This window comes from Cuculus canorus, chromosome 2, assembly GCF_017976375.1.
Source record: "Cuculus canorus isolate bCucCan1 chromosome 2, bCucCan1.pri, whole genome shotgun sequence".
Taxonomy (NCBI): Eukaryota; Metazoa; Chordata; class Aves; order Cuculiformes; family Cuculidae; genus Cuculus; species Cuculus canorus.
The window spans coordinates 132,482,621-132,501,719 of record NC_071402.1 but is presented as its reverse complement, the minus strand read 5'-3'; positions in this window follow the sequence as shown (position 1 = coordinate 132,501,719).

The window sequence follows — 19,099 nt, the reverse complement described above, 5'->3', positions numbered from 1 at the left end:
GGATTAATCTCAAGGAAAAGATTTCCAACTCCACACAAGACTAAAGACTTGGTAATTTTGGTTTTGACTAAGCCTATCACAGCTTCATGGCATGGAGACTGGAAATACTGGAGTCCCCAGCTATCTAAGTTGCCTCAATACCATTGCTCAATCAGAGTTGCAGAAGTTTTAGAATTTTATGGTTAAAACTGGCCATAGGTTCACCTTTGTATCAAAACCAGATAGATAGTTGAACAGGAGCAGATGAACCCCCTGAGACAGAGGTATATCAAGGTCTTGGTTTCACACACACATTGTTCACAGGTACACTACATGTTTCATTATTTGTAATGTCTTCTTTCAAGCTAAAACCAGAATTCTTCTTCCTCTCCCATTTGAAACATTGCTACAATGAAGAACAGTAAATATGCAGCTTTCCTCTGGCAGAACAACTAGTGCTAGTAGGTAATGGTCAACAATATACAAGACAGTCCTCTCTGCCTGTGTCTTCCCTGAGTGTTTGGCATGTCCAATGAAACGGACATAGTCTATTACTGTGCAAACAATTCAAAGGATGACAGTAGGGAAAAGTTTTCTTAATTTTTCAGTTTGCTTTCTCTGAGCATCTTAAAATGGTCAAGAAGCAAAAAGCCTCAAATTATACAGGGCTAATTTAAACTTTCAATTTAACCTCAATTTACAGGGACTGACATATAGACAAGTATGTCCCTCATGTAAAGTCATTTTTGCTTTTCCCTGAATATTCAGCCAAGCAGCAGCTGAAACTCCTTTTCTGAAATTTCCTTGTATTCATTACCAGACAAGCAGAACAATTCTGATTCAAATTGCTGAAAGTTCATTTAAATCAACATATACTGCTTCAGGGCTTTCTGGCTGGGGTCAGGGATAAAGATTGTTGCAAGTAGTAGTAACTCTCTACCAAAGGTAAAACCACTGAAGGCTGAGAGGCCTTGGTGACTGATTTGTAAAATCATCTAAATATACATGATTGATATGAAGCTGAGGATGTTTGCTTTTTATTTTTTTATTTTAGAACAACTTGATTATGAAAATGCCCACTTAGTACATAATCCACTAAACTCACTCAGTTACAGAGGCTGCAATAGGTGGCCAAGCACTTATGTTTTCTTGAAAGCTATGAAGTTAAAATTACTCCCAAAATATTTATTCCAATATTTATGTTTTAAAAGGACTGTCTAAAAAGTCAAATTCTATAAATCCCTGTTTGACCATCTGTCAATTAACTTTGTTTTTGCATCTTGCTACTTAACTCCTAGTATGTTCTGTCTTCCAGATCTCCTTCCAAGGTGTTATACTGCTGAAGACCAGTAGACTGTTCATTGAGCCAAAAGCAGATTTTTGCGTCATTTCTAAAACATTTCTTCAGGAAAGCTAGGTAAGGCTCAGTGTTCTCTGCACAGCAGTCAAAGGCAGTTCTCTCAGGCTGCAAATAGTCAATGACTGATTCAGATCCTAAAACATAAAGATATATAAGGGATAGGAATCAATATGATGCAGTCAAAAGGAGTGGGAGTAATAAGAACTGAGTTAAATATATGAGAGAGATGGCTAACAGAGGATGTTTGCCTATCATCTGCTGTCTTCACCTTTGCAATTCCTTACCTAGCCTAGAACTACAGAGTTCTACAGTTAGAAGGCTTTCAGGCTTGTGCTCAGAAATGTGGGAAGTGGGCAGATAACTGAACAGAGACAAACACAAATGATGTAGAAGAATCAAGCCAAAGTTGCCATATTTGGCCTCTTATTTGTTTACATGTTATAGGAATCAGATCGTATTTATTCAAAATAATATTCTACATAGCATGATCTCCTGATTATATCCAAAAAGAAATGTGGGTATTGGGGCTTTAATATGAAGTTCCAATACTTCCTAAAAATCATGCTAGTCTGTCAACTTCAACCATACCTACTAAAATGTTACTATGCTCCTGCGTAGTAGCATACATTAAATATGCTTCACTGAGACTAACATAAAAGCATTTTGTTTCATCAGTTTTGAGTACCTGTCTTATAGCTGCATAATTTGACCCATTTGCAGTTTTGTTTTCCAAGACAGGTTATACACTATCTTCAAGAGAACAAAGGATCTCATCCTTGTGCTATGAATAGCACAGATTGTCTCACCCTTGAATTGTGTCATCAGGGACACAAGACTGCTGTCATCCTTGCAAGCTAGGAGATATTCCAACAACTTCTGTACAGTTGTTTTATTTAATGGTAACTTTCTTCAGGAGCTCAATGGTTTCCTAGTTTGGTATCATCTGCCGTGACAACAATTTCACACGAAGCATTAATCTATCAGTTTCCAGATGTACAGCAGCCCAGGCTGCCATCAGTCTGGAAATCTCAAACAACTAAATACAGCGAGTCTTTATCTAAATATGTCCAACCAATCAGACTGTGAATTTGTGCTACATAGCTAACACAACATATTTACTAAACATGAGCAGATCAAAAGGTGTATATATAGTATGCCCAAGCCATCACTGATTTGTATCGCAGAATTGGAATTACGTGGCCAGATTTTTATAGCTGTGGGGACTACAGGAGTGGCTTCTGTGAGAAGCTCCTAGAAGTTTCCCCTACGTCCTATAGTGCCAAAGCGAGCCAGCTCTGACACACCCACCACTGGCCAAGGCCAAGTGTATCAGCCTCTTTTGGGATAGCATAGTTAGGAAGAGGGGGAAAAAACTGTGCAACTGCAGCCAAAGAGAGGAGTCTCACTCCTCCCCATGGAGGGCCACAGTGGAACAGATATCCACCTGCAGGTCATGGAGGACACCACACCACAGCAAGTGGATGCTCAATGAAGGCTGTAACATTATGGGAAGCCTGTGCTGAAGCAGACTCCTGGCAGGACCTGTGGATCTGTGGAGAGAGGAGCCCATGTTAGAGTAGCTTTACTGGCAGGACTTGTGTCCCCATGGGAAGCCCACACTGAAGCAGTGAGTTCCTGAAGGACTGCACCCTGTGGAAGGGACCCATAATGAAGCAATTCATGAAGAACTGTAGCCCATGGTAAGGATCCACGTTGGAGAAGTTCATGGAGGACTGTATCCTGTGGGAGGCACCCCACACTGAAGCAGGGGACAGAGCAGCAGAAATGTGATAAACTGATCATAACCCCCATTCCCTGTCTTCCTGTGCAGGTCAGGGTGAGGATGTACAGAAAATTACAAGTAAAGTTCATCCCAGGAAGAAGTGAGGAGTGAGAGGAAGTTGGTTTTAAGATTTGGCTTTTTTTCTCATTACCTTGCCCTGTTTGGTTGGTAACAAATTAAATTAATTTCCTCAAACTGAGTCTGTTTTGTCCATGATGGTAATTGGTGAATGATGTCTCCCTGTCCTTATCTTGACCCACGAGCCTTTCATCATATTTTTTTCTCCCTTGCCCCAGAAGAAGGGAGTGATGGAGCAGCTATGTTTGGCATCTGGCATTCAGCCTGGGTCAGCCCACCACAATCACAAGACAGTAACTGTCTTTATCGAAGTTTCTTAAGGGATGTCATCTAAACAATATTTTCATAGGAAATACTGGAGTAGTTATAGGAACATAATCTTCAACTCTTGGATATCTAATTTCAGATGAGAATAGAGGAGTATAGTATACTCCAGAACTGGAGACCAAAACTGTAGGCTTTGTGACCATTTACAAATCTGAAAGTACATATCTGCATGGCTTACTTACTTTTGTTTTCCAAATTCATTAGAGAAACCAACGTGTAAAAGAATATTAGGAATGATTTTCAGAATTGTGGCTTGCAATGCTATTCTAATAAGTCCACAAATAGTCCATTCATGTGCTGCAACTATAATATCTACAATTAAAAATTTGATAATGAAGAATTCTCAACAGTTTCAAGGACTGACCATGGTTCATAGTCCCTCATCAGTAGTTCTGGTTAAAGAAAAACTACCTTAGAAGCTGAGCTAATTTATCATTTAGAAATACTTCTTTTTTGGCTAGGTTTAAAGCATTGATAGGTCAGTATGACATGTTTCATTCTCAGTTCTGCAGATAATTAGAAAGCTTTCATCTGATGGAAGGTGGCATTTCAACTCTTTGTAAGAACACTATGTTCTACAGATGTACTTCTAAAAAGGTGATTTACTTTATGAGTGCAATGGTAACAGCAAAACAGGTCCCTTGCATTGTGAGGAGGGGAAAAGTTCTCACATGGTGCACGGCTGGACTAATAAAGAATTCTTACATCTATAGAACCTGAATTTTTATTATTTTGTTTCTTTTTTTCCCTCTTTTTTTAGAACTAGACTACTGTTGAATCATTAAAATAAAAATAAGCATATGCTTGTGTTCTTGCATCCACAGACTCAAGCAGTGATAAGTTGTTTAATTGAGTTGGTACTGGTATTGATCGCTCATTGCTTAAAAAGGAACTTGCAGGTTAATCAGATCTGTAAGTGTCTTTCTCATTACTTACAATGCTGAAAAAGATTAAATATTAGGAGGAAATACCAAGGTTTGCTTTGCCAGATAAATAAAAATCAATTTGTTGTTGTTAGTAAATGTGTTAAATGTAGCAAGGTAACAAATCCTGCAGCCCTCTCAAGGATGATTTTTCAAGACAGAGTAGCCTCTGAAAGGCAGTAAAGACATGGCTGTGAACACAGCACTGTGTAGGAGGTATTGCTCACTCCCTCTTCTGGTTAATTCTTCTGTTAACCTCATTTCTAAATCTGATTTTTCATGTAATGTGTGATATTAATCTCCACAGGGAATGGACAATTACACACAGCTGCTTCTTCTTTTAATCTTGTTTCCAATTCATAGCTTGGACATTTCTTATGCAAATTGTTTGTGTTCATGACATTCAGGTTCTCTAACAGATCTGGAGACAGCTAATGAGACTGGATGTAGATTTTGACAAGTTTCTAAAACACTGAACACCTTCACCACATATTGTTTTGCAGTTGTACTTGCCAATTCCATATCCTTGTGTGTTTGCATTTCTCTGACTACTTGCAACACAGGCTGCTGTATTGCTAACAGCCAAAGTTTCTTGGCAAACTCTCTTGCCAAATTCCCGCAGATGCAGTACCAAGTAATTCAATAGTAATATCCCATGGATTTGTACCAGGCTGCAAAATACATGGATTTATAGATTAGGGAAAGTTGAACCTGATGCAGGGCAAATTTATCAGCAAAATTATATTCATGTTTAAGCCTAGGTTCTCTAAAACTCTCCTACTACCTGTACTGGAAAAATTTGTTTTTGACAATGTAACTTCCCAGACTGGTATATCATTACAGATGCACGCAACTTGTATGAGGGTAAGTCCTTTCTCCTCTCACACAGTGAGATCTAGTTCTGCAGTAAGGGGTATACATTCCCACGCCCATGCAAAAGCAGAATGGGTTCTTATCTCACTCTGTTGCCTGATAGACAATACAAGTCAAAGAGTACACCTTATCAGCGTTATGTTTATTTCTGTGTGTCTATATACTGTGTACAGCTCTGAGTCCATTTGGCTGAGATTAGAATGGAACAATTGACAAAGTGACATGTGTGAAATGCAGCTTGCAGGTTGATTGTGTGTGGAATAGACTTAGGGTTTAAGTATCTGAATAAACTAGATTGCAAGGAAAAAACAAGGTGCTTGTTCTGCAGCTTGTGAGCTCAATTTGTTTCCTGAATTGGAAACAGGAAGAGGATTCACTTTTTTTAATAGTTAATAATTGAGCAAAGACTGTTGAGTTTCAGTGCTGAGAGAACTGGACTATGTTGCAGCAAACAGCTTCATACCATACTGCCAGAAGTTAAAGATATTCAGTACCTTACAGAACTAAAACCGTAATCAATCAACAATCCGAAACATTCAGTACAAGAAAATATATTATAAAACTAAGAATCATATATACAAATGTATTTTAAACTTCTCTTTCTCTTGCATTTTACATATGAGAATTCTCTGACCTTTCAGTAAAACAAAGATTTCTGTGGCTTACCTGAAGTCCCCTATTCTTTTTTCAGACTTCCAGCTCCATCAACATTTTACCTCTTTCTGTCTTTCAAGACAAAGCTATTATTTTTCATGTTCCGACTTCTTTGAAATAAAAATATCTTCTAAAAACTTCTGGAGACTTTGTGGCTCAGGTTTTTCTTCTGTGGCATTAAGCACATACTGTCAGGATCTTGCATGCGCTACATCCCTCATGAGGGTTTGCCTTCCCTGGACTCACAGCTGATTGTGGCTCCCGTACTCAGGCCTGCCCTGCTCCCCTCACTTGGCTGTGATGGGACTGTGCCCCTGACAATCAGATCTCTGTATTTTCCTGCCTTGGTGTCACCAGCTACCCTTCCCTTGGTGAGCAGCTTGCTGCTCCTGGACACATACATTTAAGGACAGCAGGTCTTCGAACTATCAGTTTTGGAAACTCTAAAGTCAGAGCTGCTTGGATGAATGGCTGTTGATTAAGTTTGTATTAGGCATCAGTCTACTCACCTCTGACTTATGAATGTTAATCTTTTAATCTTAAAAGTGTATTGGTTAGCAATCTACCTATTATGTACACTATAATGAGATAACCATGCTGCTGAGTGTCCAGTCTTGACAGCAAAGTGTCACCAAGAGCTGCTTTAACATGTTAGACCAACTCCCTCTGTTATAAGATATGTATAAGAGAAAAAAACAACTCATCAGATGTGGATGTTTTGCTTATTTCCTGAGTTTTCTGAAAATATATTACATGTGTCCAGAAGAAATTAAAATTAATTTAATGAATTCCTTTAAAAGGATTCATAGTGTGTCATTGGTTTTGCACTGTAATCTTTTTTCTAAGAATAGGATGTTAACACTGCAGACCTCCTGCAAGTTTCCTCTGATGCTTCACTTTAATTTTGTGCAAGACATTGGTAGTTTTTACTACTTTATTCCTTTAGACTGTTTCTCATTAAAATGGCTCCCATCACCTCCTTCTTCTTGCAAGTACTGTAGTTCTGCCTGGAGCTTGCACAGGTCATGGCAAGGGCAGGAAGTATCTTATTGCTCCTAGATACCTCTGAATGAGCTGTTTTTAAGCTCCTCTTAGGGTAACCACAATGCCTCACTCCTACATCATATAATACTAAAGCAACCAGTGGGAAATCCACCTTCTTCTGGCCATCCTCAAGAAGTCAGAAGTTACAGTGTGTTCTTGCAACACGGAACGCCAACTGCATATTGGCCTGCTTTAATTAGTAAGAGCATAATATGAACGTTGAAAGAAGCGATAATTCTCCTCTATTCTGCCCTCAGAGGGTCGTAACTGGAGTCATGTATCTGGGTTTAGTCCTTGTCAGTAGAAATGCAATATCAGTCACTAGGAGAGAGTCATTACTATGGTGGGAGGACTGAAGCACACTGGTATACAGAGCCAAGGCAGATGGTTTTTCTTGAGTGTCGTGAGGGGACAATGGAAGGTGGACTAATGCTGCTGCGAAAAAGAAAAACAAAACCAAACAACAAGAGCTCAGGGAAACTCATCCTGCAGCATTCTGAGCCAGGGATAAGTAATAATCATGAATCATGGTTGTTTTACTTCATCAATGAGTGCTGAAAACACAGCTAAGGATTTAGCTTTGATTTCCTCTAATCAATAAGAATTGTTGCTGTAGTTTACCTTTACACTCAAATGCATTTTCTCACACCTATGCTTCCAAGAAAAAGCCTGAAAGAATAAAGTTCTTACTTTGAATGATTAGTGGTAGAACTGCATAGAAGATGCCAGTAAACGACTACACATTTTAAGTAAAGATGAAGTTTACAAAAACAGAGACTGCATACAGCTTATGTACATATTACCATGGGGCACAGTATGACAACTAGTTACTAAATCAAGTGTCAGAAACAGGAGAGCTACTTTAGCCTAGGTAGAATAGCTGGATGACACAGCACAGCTCAGTCTGTGCAGATACACTAGTACGTCTTCTCAAATTAATTTTTTTCCTGATGGTTGCTTTCTTGATTCAGTGAGCATATTTTTCATCATCACATATTTTATTAATGTATATTTCTATGGGTATATTAGCTAAAAATTGTACAACCGAAATATTAAAGGACAATTTGTCCTTACGGAAGTTATTAGAATGAAGATCAATACCTTACTTAAAAAAATGGATATATTTATATTTGTATAAGACTGGAGTAATTCAGCTGTAATTTTTATTTTTCTTGGAAAATATATCTGTAGAAATGTATTTGTGAACTATTGGAAATTTGCATCCTCAAAATTAAGAAGAAAATTTGACTTCTTGTCCTGGTCCCCCAGAAGTCAATGGTGTTCCTAACAGCAGGTAAGGCATATTATATGATGGTAGCATGTTAAGCGCATTTTGCTTTCCCTACAGAGGATCATTGTGTAAGAATTCTCCAGACAAAATCTGCAGGTGCAGACTGAATCGTCACAGGAAAGAAGCTGAACAGAGTAAAATAGCCAAGGCTTTTCCTCATCCTTCGCAGCCTATTGGGTTTCCTCTTGAGAATTCTATGTTGCAGATGACTCACTTTTCTACTCTCCAGATCCTTTATGACATCTGCTAGAGTGACTTACTTAGCATTCCCCGTGATTTTTCATAGGACTTGAAAACAGAACAGGTTAGAGAAAGTATCCGGCCCATTTATTTACTATAAGATTCTTTCATGTGAAAACAAGCATATTTCCCCCCACCGATCATGTCATTTCTGAAATGCTGAGAAGAAATAAAAATACAGAGATTCTAATAATCCTACAAAGCAAAAAGAAGAGGAAAAAAACCACTTGATTTTGTAGAAATACAGCACATGAAAAATTTCTGTGAATCATATTCAGCATGAAGATGTGGCAACAGAGTAGGTTCTGTTCTGTGCATGGGTCAGTAGTGGAACGATTGTCTGTAAATAGCGCTTCTTGATACATCTCTAACTAAATTTCCCTGTTTCTGGGTAGTGCTTCTTTTCATTTTTGTTTATTTGTTTTTAACTCACAGTACATTTCTGTTCTCCCTCTGGTTCAAGGATACAATCACTGCAAGTATCCTGTAGCAGTCTAACTGTCGTTTAGCCAAGCTGATTTATGGAGCAGCTTTCCTTTTCCTCTCCCACTGCTTGTAATGTAATATAATAGGGAAATATAAAATGGAGTAATAAAATAATTGATTCACTGATATGTAATAGCAAACGAACTCACAGTTCAAAAAGGCGGAGGAGCAGAACAGATGATTGTCACATCTAACAGTGACAAATGCCATTTAACTGTTATGAAATGAAGTTAATACTGAGTGTTACTTTCACAGCAGATGAGAAATATGACAATGCCAATGGGTTGTCTACTGACTCTGTTAATCTGTTTTATGCCTCTCGACTAACACGTTGTTTTGAGCTAATGGGCAAAAGCTGATACTATATGTCTTATTTCATTTTGGAGGTGATCTTTTTTTTTCTCCACAAAGAAAGAAATATTCCATTGTTCATCTTTTCTCAAGAAATCCAGCACTTCAGAGGGCTCTGTCATACACTCAGTGCTTGCATAGTAGGAAGTAAACGTCTTTAGAATTTCTGTTCCGCAGAGGGCATTGGATGGCTTTCAGATTTAGTCCATGGGTTTATGTCTGAGATTGTGTGCGGAAAATGGCACTTAAACCAAATGATCAATAATTAACAAATTCACAATAGAAACTAATCAGGCCAATCGCTTTTGGTGTCAGCAACAAATTTGTCTGTCTTTCATCATCTGAGTCAAATGGTCGTCTTCATTCCAAACCTGAATTATTTCAGAAATCTGAAGACACTAAACAGATGCTACATTATCCCATTGTCTAACAGCAGCCTCCATTAAGTCTGCATGATACATAAAGATGCAGAATAGCTTGGTCATCAACAAATTCACACTCCAGTGGTTTTGTCTCCTGTGCTGTCTTCCAGAGGTCTTTGTGTTTCACCCAAACACCAAACACTACTCCACATAACACAAAGGGTGCAGAAATCTCAGTTGCAGCTGCCTCTATCCAGATACCAAACTCATCAATAGAAACACATGCTTACTTTAAACGTAAAAGAACAAAACAGAACAAGCTAGAAATTCGCCAGAAACAGCTGAAAAATAGTTTTCCCTGTGTTGTAAGCAAATACGACCGTGATGATCCTAACTGATGCTGCTCAATCACTAGTTAGCTCCTTGCAAAATACAGAACGTAAAAATTGCTGCTAAGATAAAATGAAACTATACATTATAGTGTTGGACAGATTGCCTTTTCTTTATACTTCTGAACTGTTAGTGTTTCTAGAACTGTCCCCATTTTAAGCTCTTTAACACCACAACATGGTGTTCCTTAATATCACCATCTTGCAAAAAATGATACCATACTTTGCTGCTCATTCTGGCCTATACGCAAATCAGAGCTGCCTGCTCAAACTGGTAGGTATACCATATGTCTTACAAACTTAACCTGATACTGCAGGCTGTTCCACATAGGTAAAATATCTACCTGTACTGAACTGACTGTAGGATCAGGACTCTTTCTGGATTAGAAATCCATTACAAAACATTTACTATATTCTTCCAGTCATTTATTTTTACTATAAAGTTCTTCCTCCAAATATGGTAGCTCTTAGATCCCGTTTGTCTAAACAACAGTTAATGGATTGATTGGCATGCAATTCCTATTTTTCTCTCCTGGGAAGATATGCAGAAGGGCAATGAATCACCTATAGTGCAATGGGATTACAGGATTTTTTTTAAATGAATTCATATAGCTAACATAAGCCACAATTCATGAAATTTTTCAAGAATAGCAAAGTTTGAGAGAAATCACTGTTATTTTAATTGGAATTTCTAAATAACTTTGTGTAATAAAAAAATCAGTCTAAGAATTGGTGTGAAGTAAGAAAATCCACATTCATTTTTTAAGCACAGTAGGGGGCTTTCTTTTGGCTTTTGACCAATTTGAAATGCATATAAAGGGTCTCAGAAATTAAAGCCTTTTAATAAAATGAAAGGGTTTATTTAAATTAAATTTAAATAAATTTCATGTCTCTGAATTTAAACACATTTAGAGAATTACTACAAACCTCTGTATGAAATCATAGTGGAATTTGAATGATATTATATTTCTCATGTACCCTTCTTCTGGTAAAAGCCCATTTCTGAAAAGTTGTCCTTGAAATCATCGCTCGATATCTCTAATTTCTAATCTAAACTCTGTTCTATTAAAAATTGGGCAGGGGTTTTTCTCTTTTTATCCTAAAAAGCTCTGGGTACTGCGATGTAGTTGTAATTTCTAATCAAGATAAAAAATAATGTCTACTAATGTATATTGATTAATGTTATTAGGCTTGCAGGCATATATATAGATATATATTTGGGATATATACACTTAAACATTATATTTTGTTATCAAACTCTTTATTTTTTCCAGTTCCTAATTCTTTGAACCACTATGAAGGATATTTACTAGGATGTCTTATATTTTCAATACAGAACAATTAGACCAACTTCGAAAGTTTACTAAGTCCTTAGGATGTAAAATGTCAATAGCCAGAGATAAAACCTGTCATCTGGCCAACCTGCCCCACAAACATCACTGATTAGATGTAGATGAATGTGCAATAAATGTCTTCTTGCCCTAATATATAATCAATGCCCTCCCTGTTCAAAATCAAAAGCCCTATGTTAGCATCTTGATCCCACTTGTTTCATTTTGGTCCTAATGAGAAAGTGAAATGTATATGACACTACTTCATTTTCCACCATTTTTTCTCCTTCATGATATATCAGTCACGTAACAAGGCATTGTGAAACAACATCACAAGATTTTTTCCTTATCCTTCGAAGACTGTCCTTTGCCTTTGTTGAGGTCTAGCTGCTCAATCAATACGAGATTGCATCAAGAACCTGTTTCTTGCAGGAGGTCAGTAGAAATTTCTGCTCTGAATGGCTAACTAAAAACTTCTACTTTTCTCATTATGTGAAGAAATACACTAACTATGATTTTATATCTTCACTTGACTGGCCGGGTGATGATCAAAACTCTAATTGAACAGGCTTAGAAATGCCACCAGCACTTTTATTTGTTTTTTCTTTCTGCCATAGAAAAGACAGCATAGTGGATTTTAAAGCTAGTATTTCATCTTCAGATAATCACTGTCAGTTCATATATATATTGCTTTAGTCAAGATTTAGCTAATGCAACAGGGCCCTCATCCAGCTCTTCCTAAATATCAATATGAGACTCACTGATGTCAGTGGAAGCTAGATCAAGCCTTAAATATACTGGGGGGAGATGTTTTCCGAAGAACAAAGTATAGTGAGACATATAGGTTCTAATTCCGCTTCATTACTTTGAAAATCTGTCCTAGTGCTTCTTTCCCAGTGTGGAATAAAAATATAGACCAGGGAACAGTAAAAAGACTGTTACATCTGTGAACACACAGAAATGCTGGCTGGTTTTTCATCTTGACCTGAAGTTACTACAGAAGTACTTTGAAAATTTCAGCTGTCCCATTTAAGCTAGCTGGAACTCATTCTTTCATTTAATGGTTTCTGTAGAAAAGAAAAAAATCAGAGATAAAGTGAAAAATATGTGAGGCATTCTTTAAAAAAAAGCTACTGAAACCAATGTAGTTTAGTCACATATCATCTTTTCATAGGATGCTCCCTGAAAATGTGCAATGGATGTATTTATCTCTAAATTGAACAGATTTAGTTATTGAGAAAGGAGAGTAGAAAAGAAATATTTCTAATTATCATGAAAGAGCTTCCCCCCTTTTTTGATGGTTTCTACACCTCTAATTACTGTTTGGCTCTATAGTAAGTGTATAAATACATCCTTGCTCTCAATGGAATGTGACACTGTAGCTTAATTATAAAAGGCAAGTTCCTTTTTTTGCTTAATAGCTAAAGGTCCAGGTCTTTGGCTTAGAAGTTCATTTGTCTTTTCTACAGTAGAGGAAGAGTGGATAATCTCACTTTGTTTAATTATGTTTACTACTTCATTTTGCCTTTGCTCAAATATTTGTTATAAAGAAAATATGTGTATTTGTTGTGCCATCAAGGACCTTCATTTTGAACTGCACACTTATTAATCTGCAGAAAGGGAGCTACCACAGGTTTTTGTTCTTCAATTACATGCTTAGAGAAAAAAATATCCACCAGATCAAAAATAGTTATTCTGTGGCATCATAGCAATCTCCTGCTGGTTTTCTATTTGTCGGAGAAATTTGCTTGTTTTAAAAAATTCAGAAATTTGACCATTGATGTGAATTTGTAGTGACTATAACAAATGTTACAGTGGTTCTAGATAGCCAGAAATGATACAGTAGTAGTGTAATGCTTATGAAGCAATAGGGTTGGCCATTGCACATTGATTCTAGAGATGATAATGGAATAACAAGTATAAAACCTAAACACTATCTGTAGTAGGATTCAGGTGCTTAAGCTTTAGTAGTATTCATCTTACCAAACTTTAGACTTTTACCATAGAGATGTCTGCATAGAATTACTTCGTAGTCTTCGGATAAATAACGAGTTAGTGTAATTAATCTTGTAGTCTTGTAAGCATCTAAAATAGGTCAAATGAACTGTACACTATTAGTGCCTATTTCTCTTGGTTAACCATAACTGTAGTTTAGCTACTAGCTCACATGTGTCTTCTTAAAAATACTTAGGGATCTGAAAGAAAGATCTTACCTGTGACCCTCAGGACTTTTGGCCAGCCAGGTATTTTAGGCTCTTCCAACTTATTTCTCAAGGAAGGATAAAATGGCTGGGAGCTATTTAAAACTCCTGACCACTGCAGGAACAATTTTTGGAGCTCTTATTCCCTTGGAATATTGTTTTGTTTTGGGATGTTTTCACACAGCTAGATAACTGCAGTCCTTCTATCTAAGAACTAATCCTTCTCTGCCCTCTCTCTTTGGAGGTTTGGAATAACTTTGGAATGGCTTAAATTTTTATTCTTATGGATTCATCAACACAACTCAAGTTATTTTCTTAGGAAAACAGGTAGCATGGAATGAAGAGTTTCTGTGCAGTAGTCACCCAAGATATTTATATACTCTCCACTGATAACATGCATTCATATGTAATATTAAAACAGAATATTCTTAAGCTTTTTGGTTTATTAACCTTTTCTGTCCTATAATCAAACACTGTGATAGCTAATCTTGAAACACATGACGTAATCAAAACTAGCTATATGAACATTGCAAGCTCAAGTTATTTGCCTGAATTGTACACAACAGAACACTGGTAAGTCTCCTCTGAATTGTTAAACTACTCACTTTCAAAAACATAACTCCAAAGAAAACTCTGGTGAAAGTTTCTCAGTTTCTACTGTTTTCATTCAGTATTCACAGATGGGGGTCAAAATCTTGACTCCAGGATAGAAATGACTGCGTCACCATTGACATCTATGACAATAGCATTTTGGTCAATATATCTTAATTTCAGTAGCATATCAAGTATATGTATCTTTTGCTTATATGGAAAGGAAGTTCCATTGTTCCTAATATATTTTCTCTTTTTTTGATGTCATTAACTCATCTCCTTCCCACTTAAGAAAAAGAACATTTAAAAGTAATGGAACTATTTATTTCTAATTTCTTTCTCTGATAATTTATCACAATGTTTGCAGAACATATACTTAAATATTTGTCTTTTATGAGCATTTAAGAAAAACACTTGAAATTTACTTTGTTGAAATAAAATGGAGGAAGATCCACTTTGATACTTCATGGCCGTCAGTAAAAAAAGATAGGTTCTTAGCCTATATCTAAGTCAAAAAGTTTTTTATTTAATTGGTAAGCATTTATTTTTACTGTTGTACTATATGGGTGCCTTGTTGTAGTATCATAGTGTATGAATAACTGTATTCAAAAGCTTAGAATGTAACACTAAAATTACATTACAGTACAGGGTATATGTAAACAGAAAACTGAAGAACATCTGAGTGTTAAAGAACTTGCCCAGGACCTGGAAGCCAAATACAATTCTCTCTAATATAAACTTTTAACTTCCTTTCTTTAAAACCAAAACAAGCCAAACCAAACCAAAATAAAAAAAAAGCCCACCACATTTATGTGATATTCAATCATTTAATAGACTAGGATATGGCCTTAAAATTAACAAAAAAGTTAAGCACTCTATCCGTTTGGGTTTTTTTTAACAGTGAAATTTTGGTCCAATTTGTAGTGCCTGAATAACAATAAAATGAGGCCTTACATAGATATTCCTGAGTACAGAAGGTACAGAAGACCAGCAATCTTTGTTAGGCAGCCATACCATCACCAGTTTCCTTTAGTATCAGGGACCTCCAAAATAAAGAGTAAGAGCATAGCAGAGGCCGTGAAAGTAAAAGAACAGGACAATTCTTGGGGCTATAAGCACAGATGCAAAATGGTTAAGTACAAGATACTAAAGCAATGCAGCACTGAGAGCTGAATAGCACTGGCTTTAGCAGACAAAAAAGTGCATAAACTTAACTTGCAAGAAAAAAAACCCATGTGTTGTGAAGAGACACAGGAGACAGGAGTAAAGTAAGAAAGCAAAATTTACTCCCCACAAGAATGGGAACAAAAAGAGGAATTGCTTCATTGTTGAGAACACTGGCCCCTCTGCAACCTGCTGGCTGTTCAGCTCCACAGTGTATCCATAGTGAACCCTTCTTTCCCATCGGGTGAGAGAGAGGGCTGCTTTTCCTTAGTTGCTATATACCAAATGTAGTAATGGCAAGTTAGCAACTTCCAGCAATTCCTGCTCTGAATCAACTGTGTTGATTAGCAAATTAGTGGGGTAAAGCAAATTCTTCACTCCCTGGCAGGGGGGAAATTAAGAAGGAAAATCCACTGTAGGTCCAAGTGACTCTTCTTTTCCTACCATGAATTCTGAACAACTACCATGAATTCCAAAAACTGTCATCTTCTTCAGACCTGCAAAATGCACCGGCAGCACTGCTGTTCTTACCTGTGCACCGAAGTGGGCAAAAAGTTGTCCTATAATGTTTGATTGATGGTTCTATAGCTCAGCCCACAGGAGTTTAGGTCATGAAAATGAGAACAATCACAAAGGAAAAAAAATAAAAAAAATAGCAGCAACAACGGCAAAAGGTCCTGTATTCATTCGCCCAGCCTTTCTTTTAGTCAGCGATCAATAAAGTGACTTCACTGTGCTTAACTAATGAATCCATGACTGTGTGAACTCTGTTACATAGAAACAGAAATAAATCTGAGTAACATATCTTAGGCGTTTGTTTCACTCACTATCTAAATTAAAGGAGAACCTCTGTGATTATGGTGCAGATGTAATGAAATGCATTTAGTTTTAGTCTCATGTAGCAAATAGGGAATGACCACACTTACTAGTTTATTTCTCTCTTTTACGTTGATGTCATTGTAATACTTCTGTTACTAGGATTCATTTTTTTATAAATTTAAATATATCATGTATATCTATATATCACCATATACTGGTGATATTCAAGCACAGAGACTATTGCTGAGTGAAAAACATTGTGGACCAACAGAACTATGACATGTCTTTGTGAGTTAATTTTGTATAATCCAGAAAAGCCTTCAAAACTATTTGAAAATGTCACAACTACAAGTTTATGTCCTGCATCTGTAGACTAGCACTTTAAAGATTTGCTCTGTGAAAAAGTCTAATATCTGCCTGAGCCCTATGTCTTGTGAAAATAAAAGAGAACTTTTCTTTTGTCAAAATTCTGGAAGTGAGAAAGGATCAAATCACAACTGAGGAAATACGGGTTTTGCACTGTACTATAAGACATCAAATTATCCAGATCTAATTTGCCTTTCAGGATAGAAGTCTTCTGGAAAAGCAGTATAGACTCGCAGCTTCTGAAAGTTATCACATTTCTTATATTAAGACCTGTTAGTGAGTAACAGATGTACCCATGCTCACTTTTGAATACCAGTTCTCCCCTTAGATTTGTGGTTCTTTTGTTGGAAAACAGAGTAGAGACAACAGGCAACCACTAGTCCTGACTTCAGGATTTACCAAAGTTAAAGTAGCATTTTACTCAGTGTCTTAGTACATCAACAAATTCCCAATAAAAATATCTTCCAACACATACTGTAGACAACAACTCTGAGTTCATTTTTTCTTTTTCATACCAGACGTTTATACAATTATCAGCTTAACCTTTAATTGGATTTAACTAATTGGTAAACAGGATTTTTATTCATTAGTTTTATACATGTACCAGTTGCTCATTTAAGGTTTAATTTAAATTGGATGGCTAAAAAAAAATCAGTGAAAAACCATGACAAATCATAGAAATTTCTTCACTTTGGTATTTTTAAGGATATCTATTATTAAATCTGATTACTTCTATATACATATATAATCATATCATATAAAATATACATTGATAAGAGATAATCCTATGGATTTTGGTATCAATATGAATAGTTATACAAGAGCTCTTTAATGTAATGTTTACCAAGTCTCACATATTGTCCATACAAATCTGAGAAAAGAAAAATACCAAATCAGTAACTAGTCTTTATACTAAAAAATGAAGTTTTAAGGAAGAAATAATTGCATTACTATAAATTAGTCTCATGATTGTACAAAATAATTCCATTATGGAAGAGTGTTTGAATACTACAGTGACTTATAAGAATAATTACGACTACGAATAAATGATCATTCACAAACCATCAGTTAAATTTCTACAACAAAAGTATTGCTTTTAGAAATATGGGATGTTAAACTATGAACTGAGCCCGCAAGTATCCATAGAACCCACAGACGATATAACACCCTTTTGGTATTATTTTAGGAGGCTTTTTAGGTTTGTTTTTACTGTATTTATAACCAGGATCAGTGGAAAATGAAAGGCACTATTAAAGCGTAGGTAACACACTCTCTTCTATACAGTCTAACACTCTTCCATTTATTTTAGCAGGAATCATTCTGTAATCAAGATGTTCTGATTGTACTCCTCTCTGTGCTTTTTGTTAAAACAGCACACGCATTAGCAGAAAAGTTATTTTGTTATAATAGATTATCAGAAACATAAGTTGTCCAACCATTCCCACTAATCCTTTTCCTGAAATGAAACAATAAAAAAAAATAATTCCTTTTCCAATATACTGGTCTGCAAGTGAGCACGTTAAGAGAAGATACTGATTCAAGTCTACTGTATATATATGTGCACTGAAAAGAAACCTCATGGCAGAGACAATACTGATGCTAGTAAGTGCAAAATATAAACAAACGCTTGAAAATTGTGGGGAAAAAACAGAAGAAAAAAGCATACTTGGAGAATAAGAAAAATGTCAGCATAAAGTGGCACAAGCAAAAATAGGAGAGATAAAACACAGACGATGAAGGGAAGTTAATCTAAATAAAGTTAGAGACAATGAAGAAAACCAGAAAAAAATAAACACTCAACCCCCCCTGAAATACCATCCAATAATTTTAGTGACTATATAGACTTATTTCACTGGTGTCCTATAAAAATGAACAGACTTTTTGTCTGACAAATGTCCAAATTTCAATGTTCAGCCCTCTGTTCTCCACTACAGAAGTCTCCTATTGAGTGCGCTGATGGGAAGGGAAAAAGCACTACCTTCTTTAACTCTAGTCTTTGCACAATGATTTTGACCTGTGACTCAAAAATTTTTGAAATGCTTTTTCATAGCAATGAGAGTTCTTTTAGGCACCTACCCAGTCAGTTTACTGGGATATTAAGGATATGGGACAAATGCAAGCACCGGTGAACCTCAGATTTTCCATCTCGTTTTTCTTAGGTTCCTATAACTTGTCCTTTAGTGAATTGTTTCTAATTGTGAAGTATACAGAAATTAATTCTTGGTGTTTTCTGATGGACTTCCTGGTTAAAGATAAATTAATCCCTGTAAAATGCTTATGAATAATTAGGCTCCTATTCAGTAGGCTTTTGCTGATGAAGTCTTAGATTCTGTTCAAACTCAGATGTCTTCAGCTTCTTTCAGCTATTTTAAAGAGATTTCCAATTGCATATGGTTTTAGCATTTCTTTAGCTTCCCCTGTTTTTACATGATAGTCTTCTCCACAGGGCAGCCCTTGGAGGCAAGATAGTTTACTATGGTCAAGGCA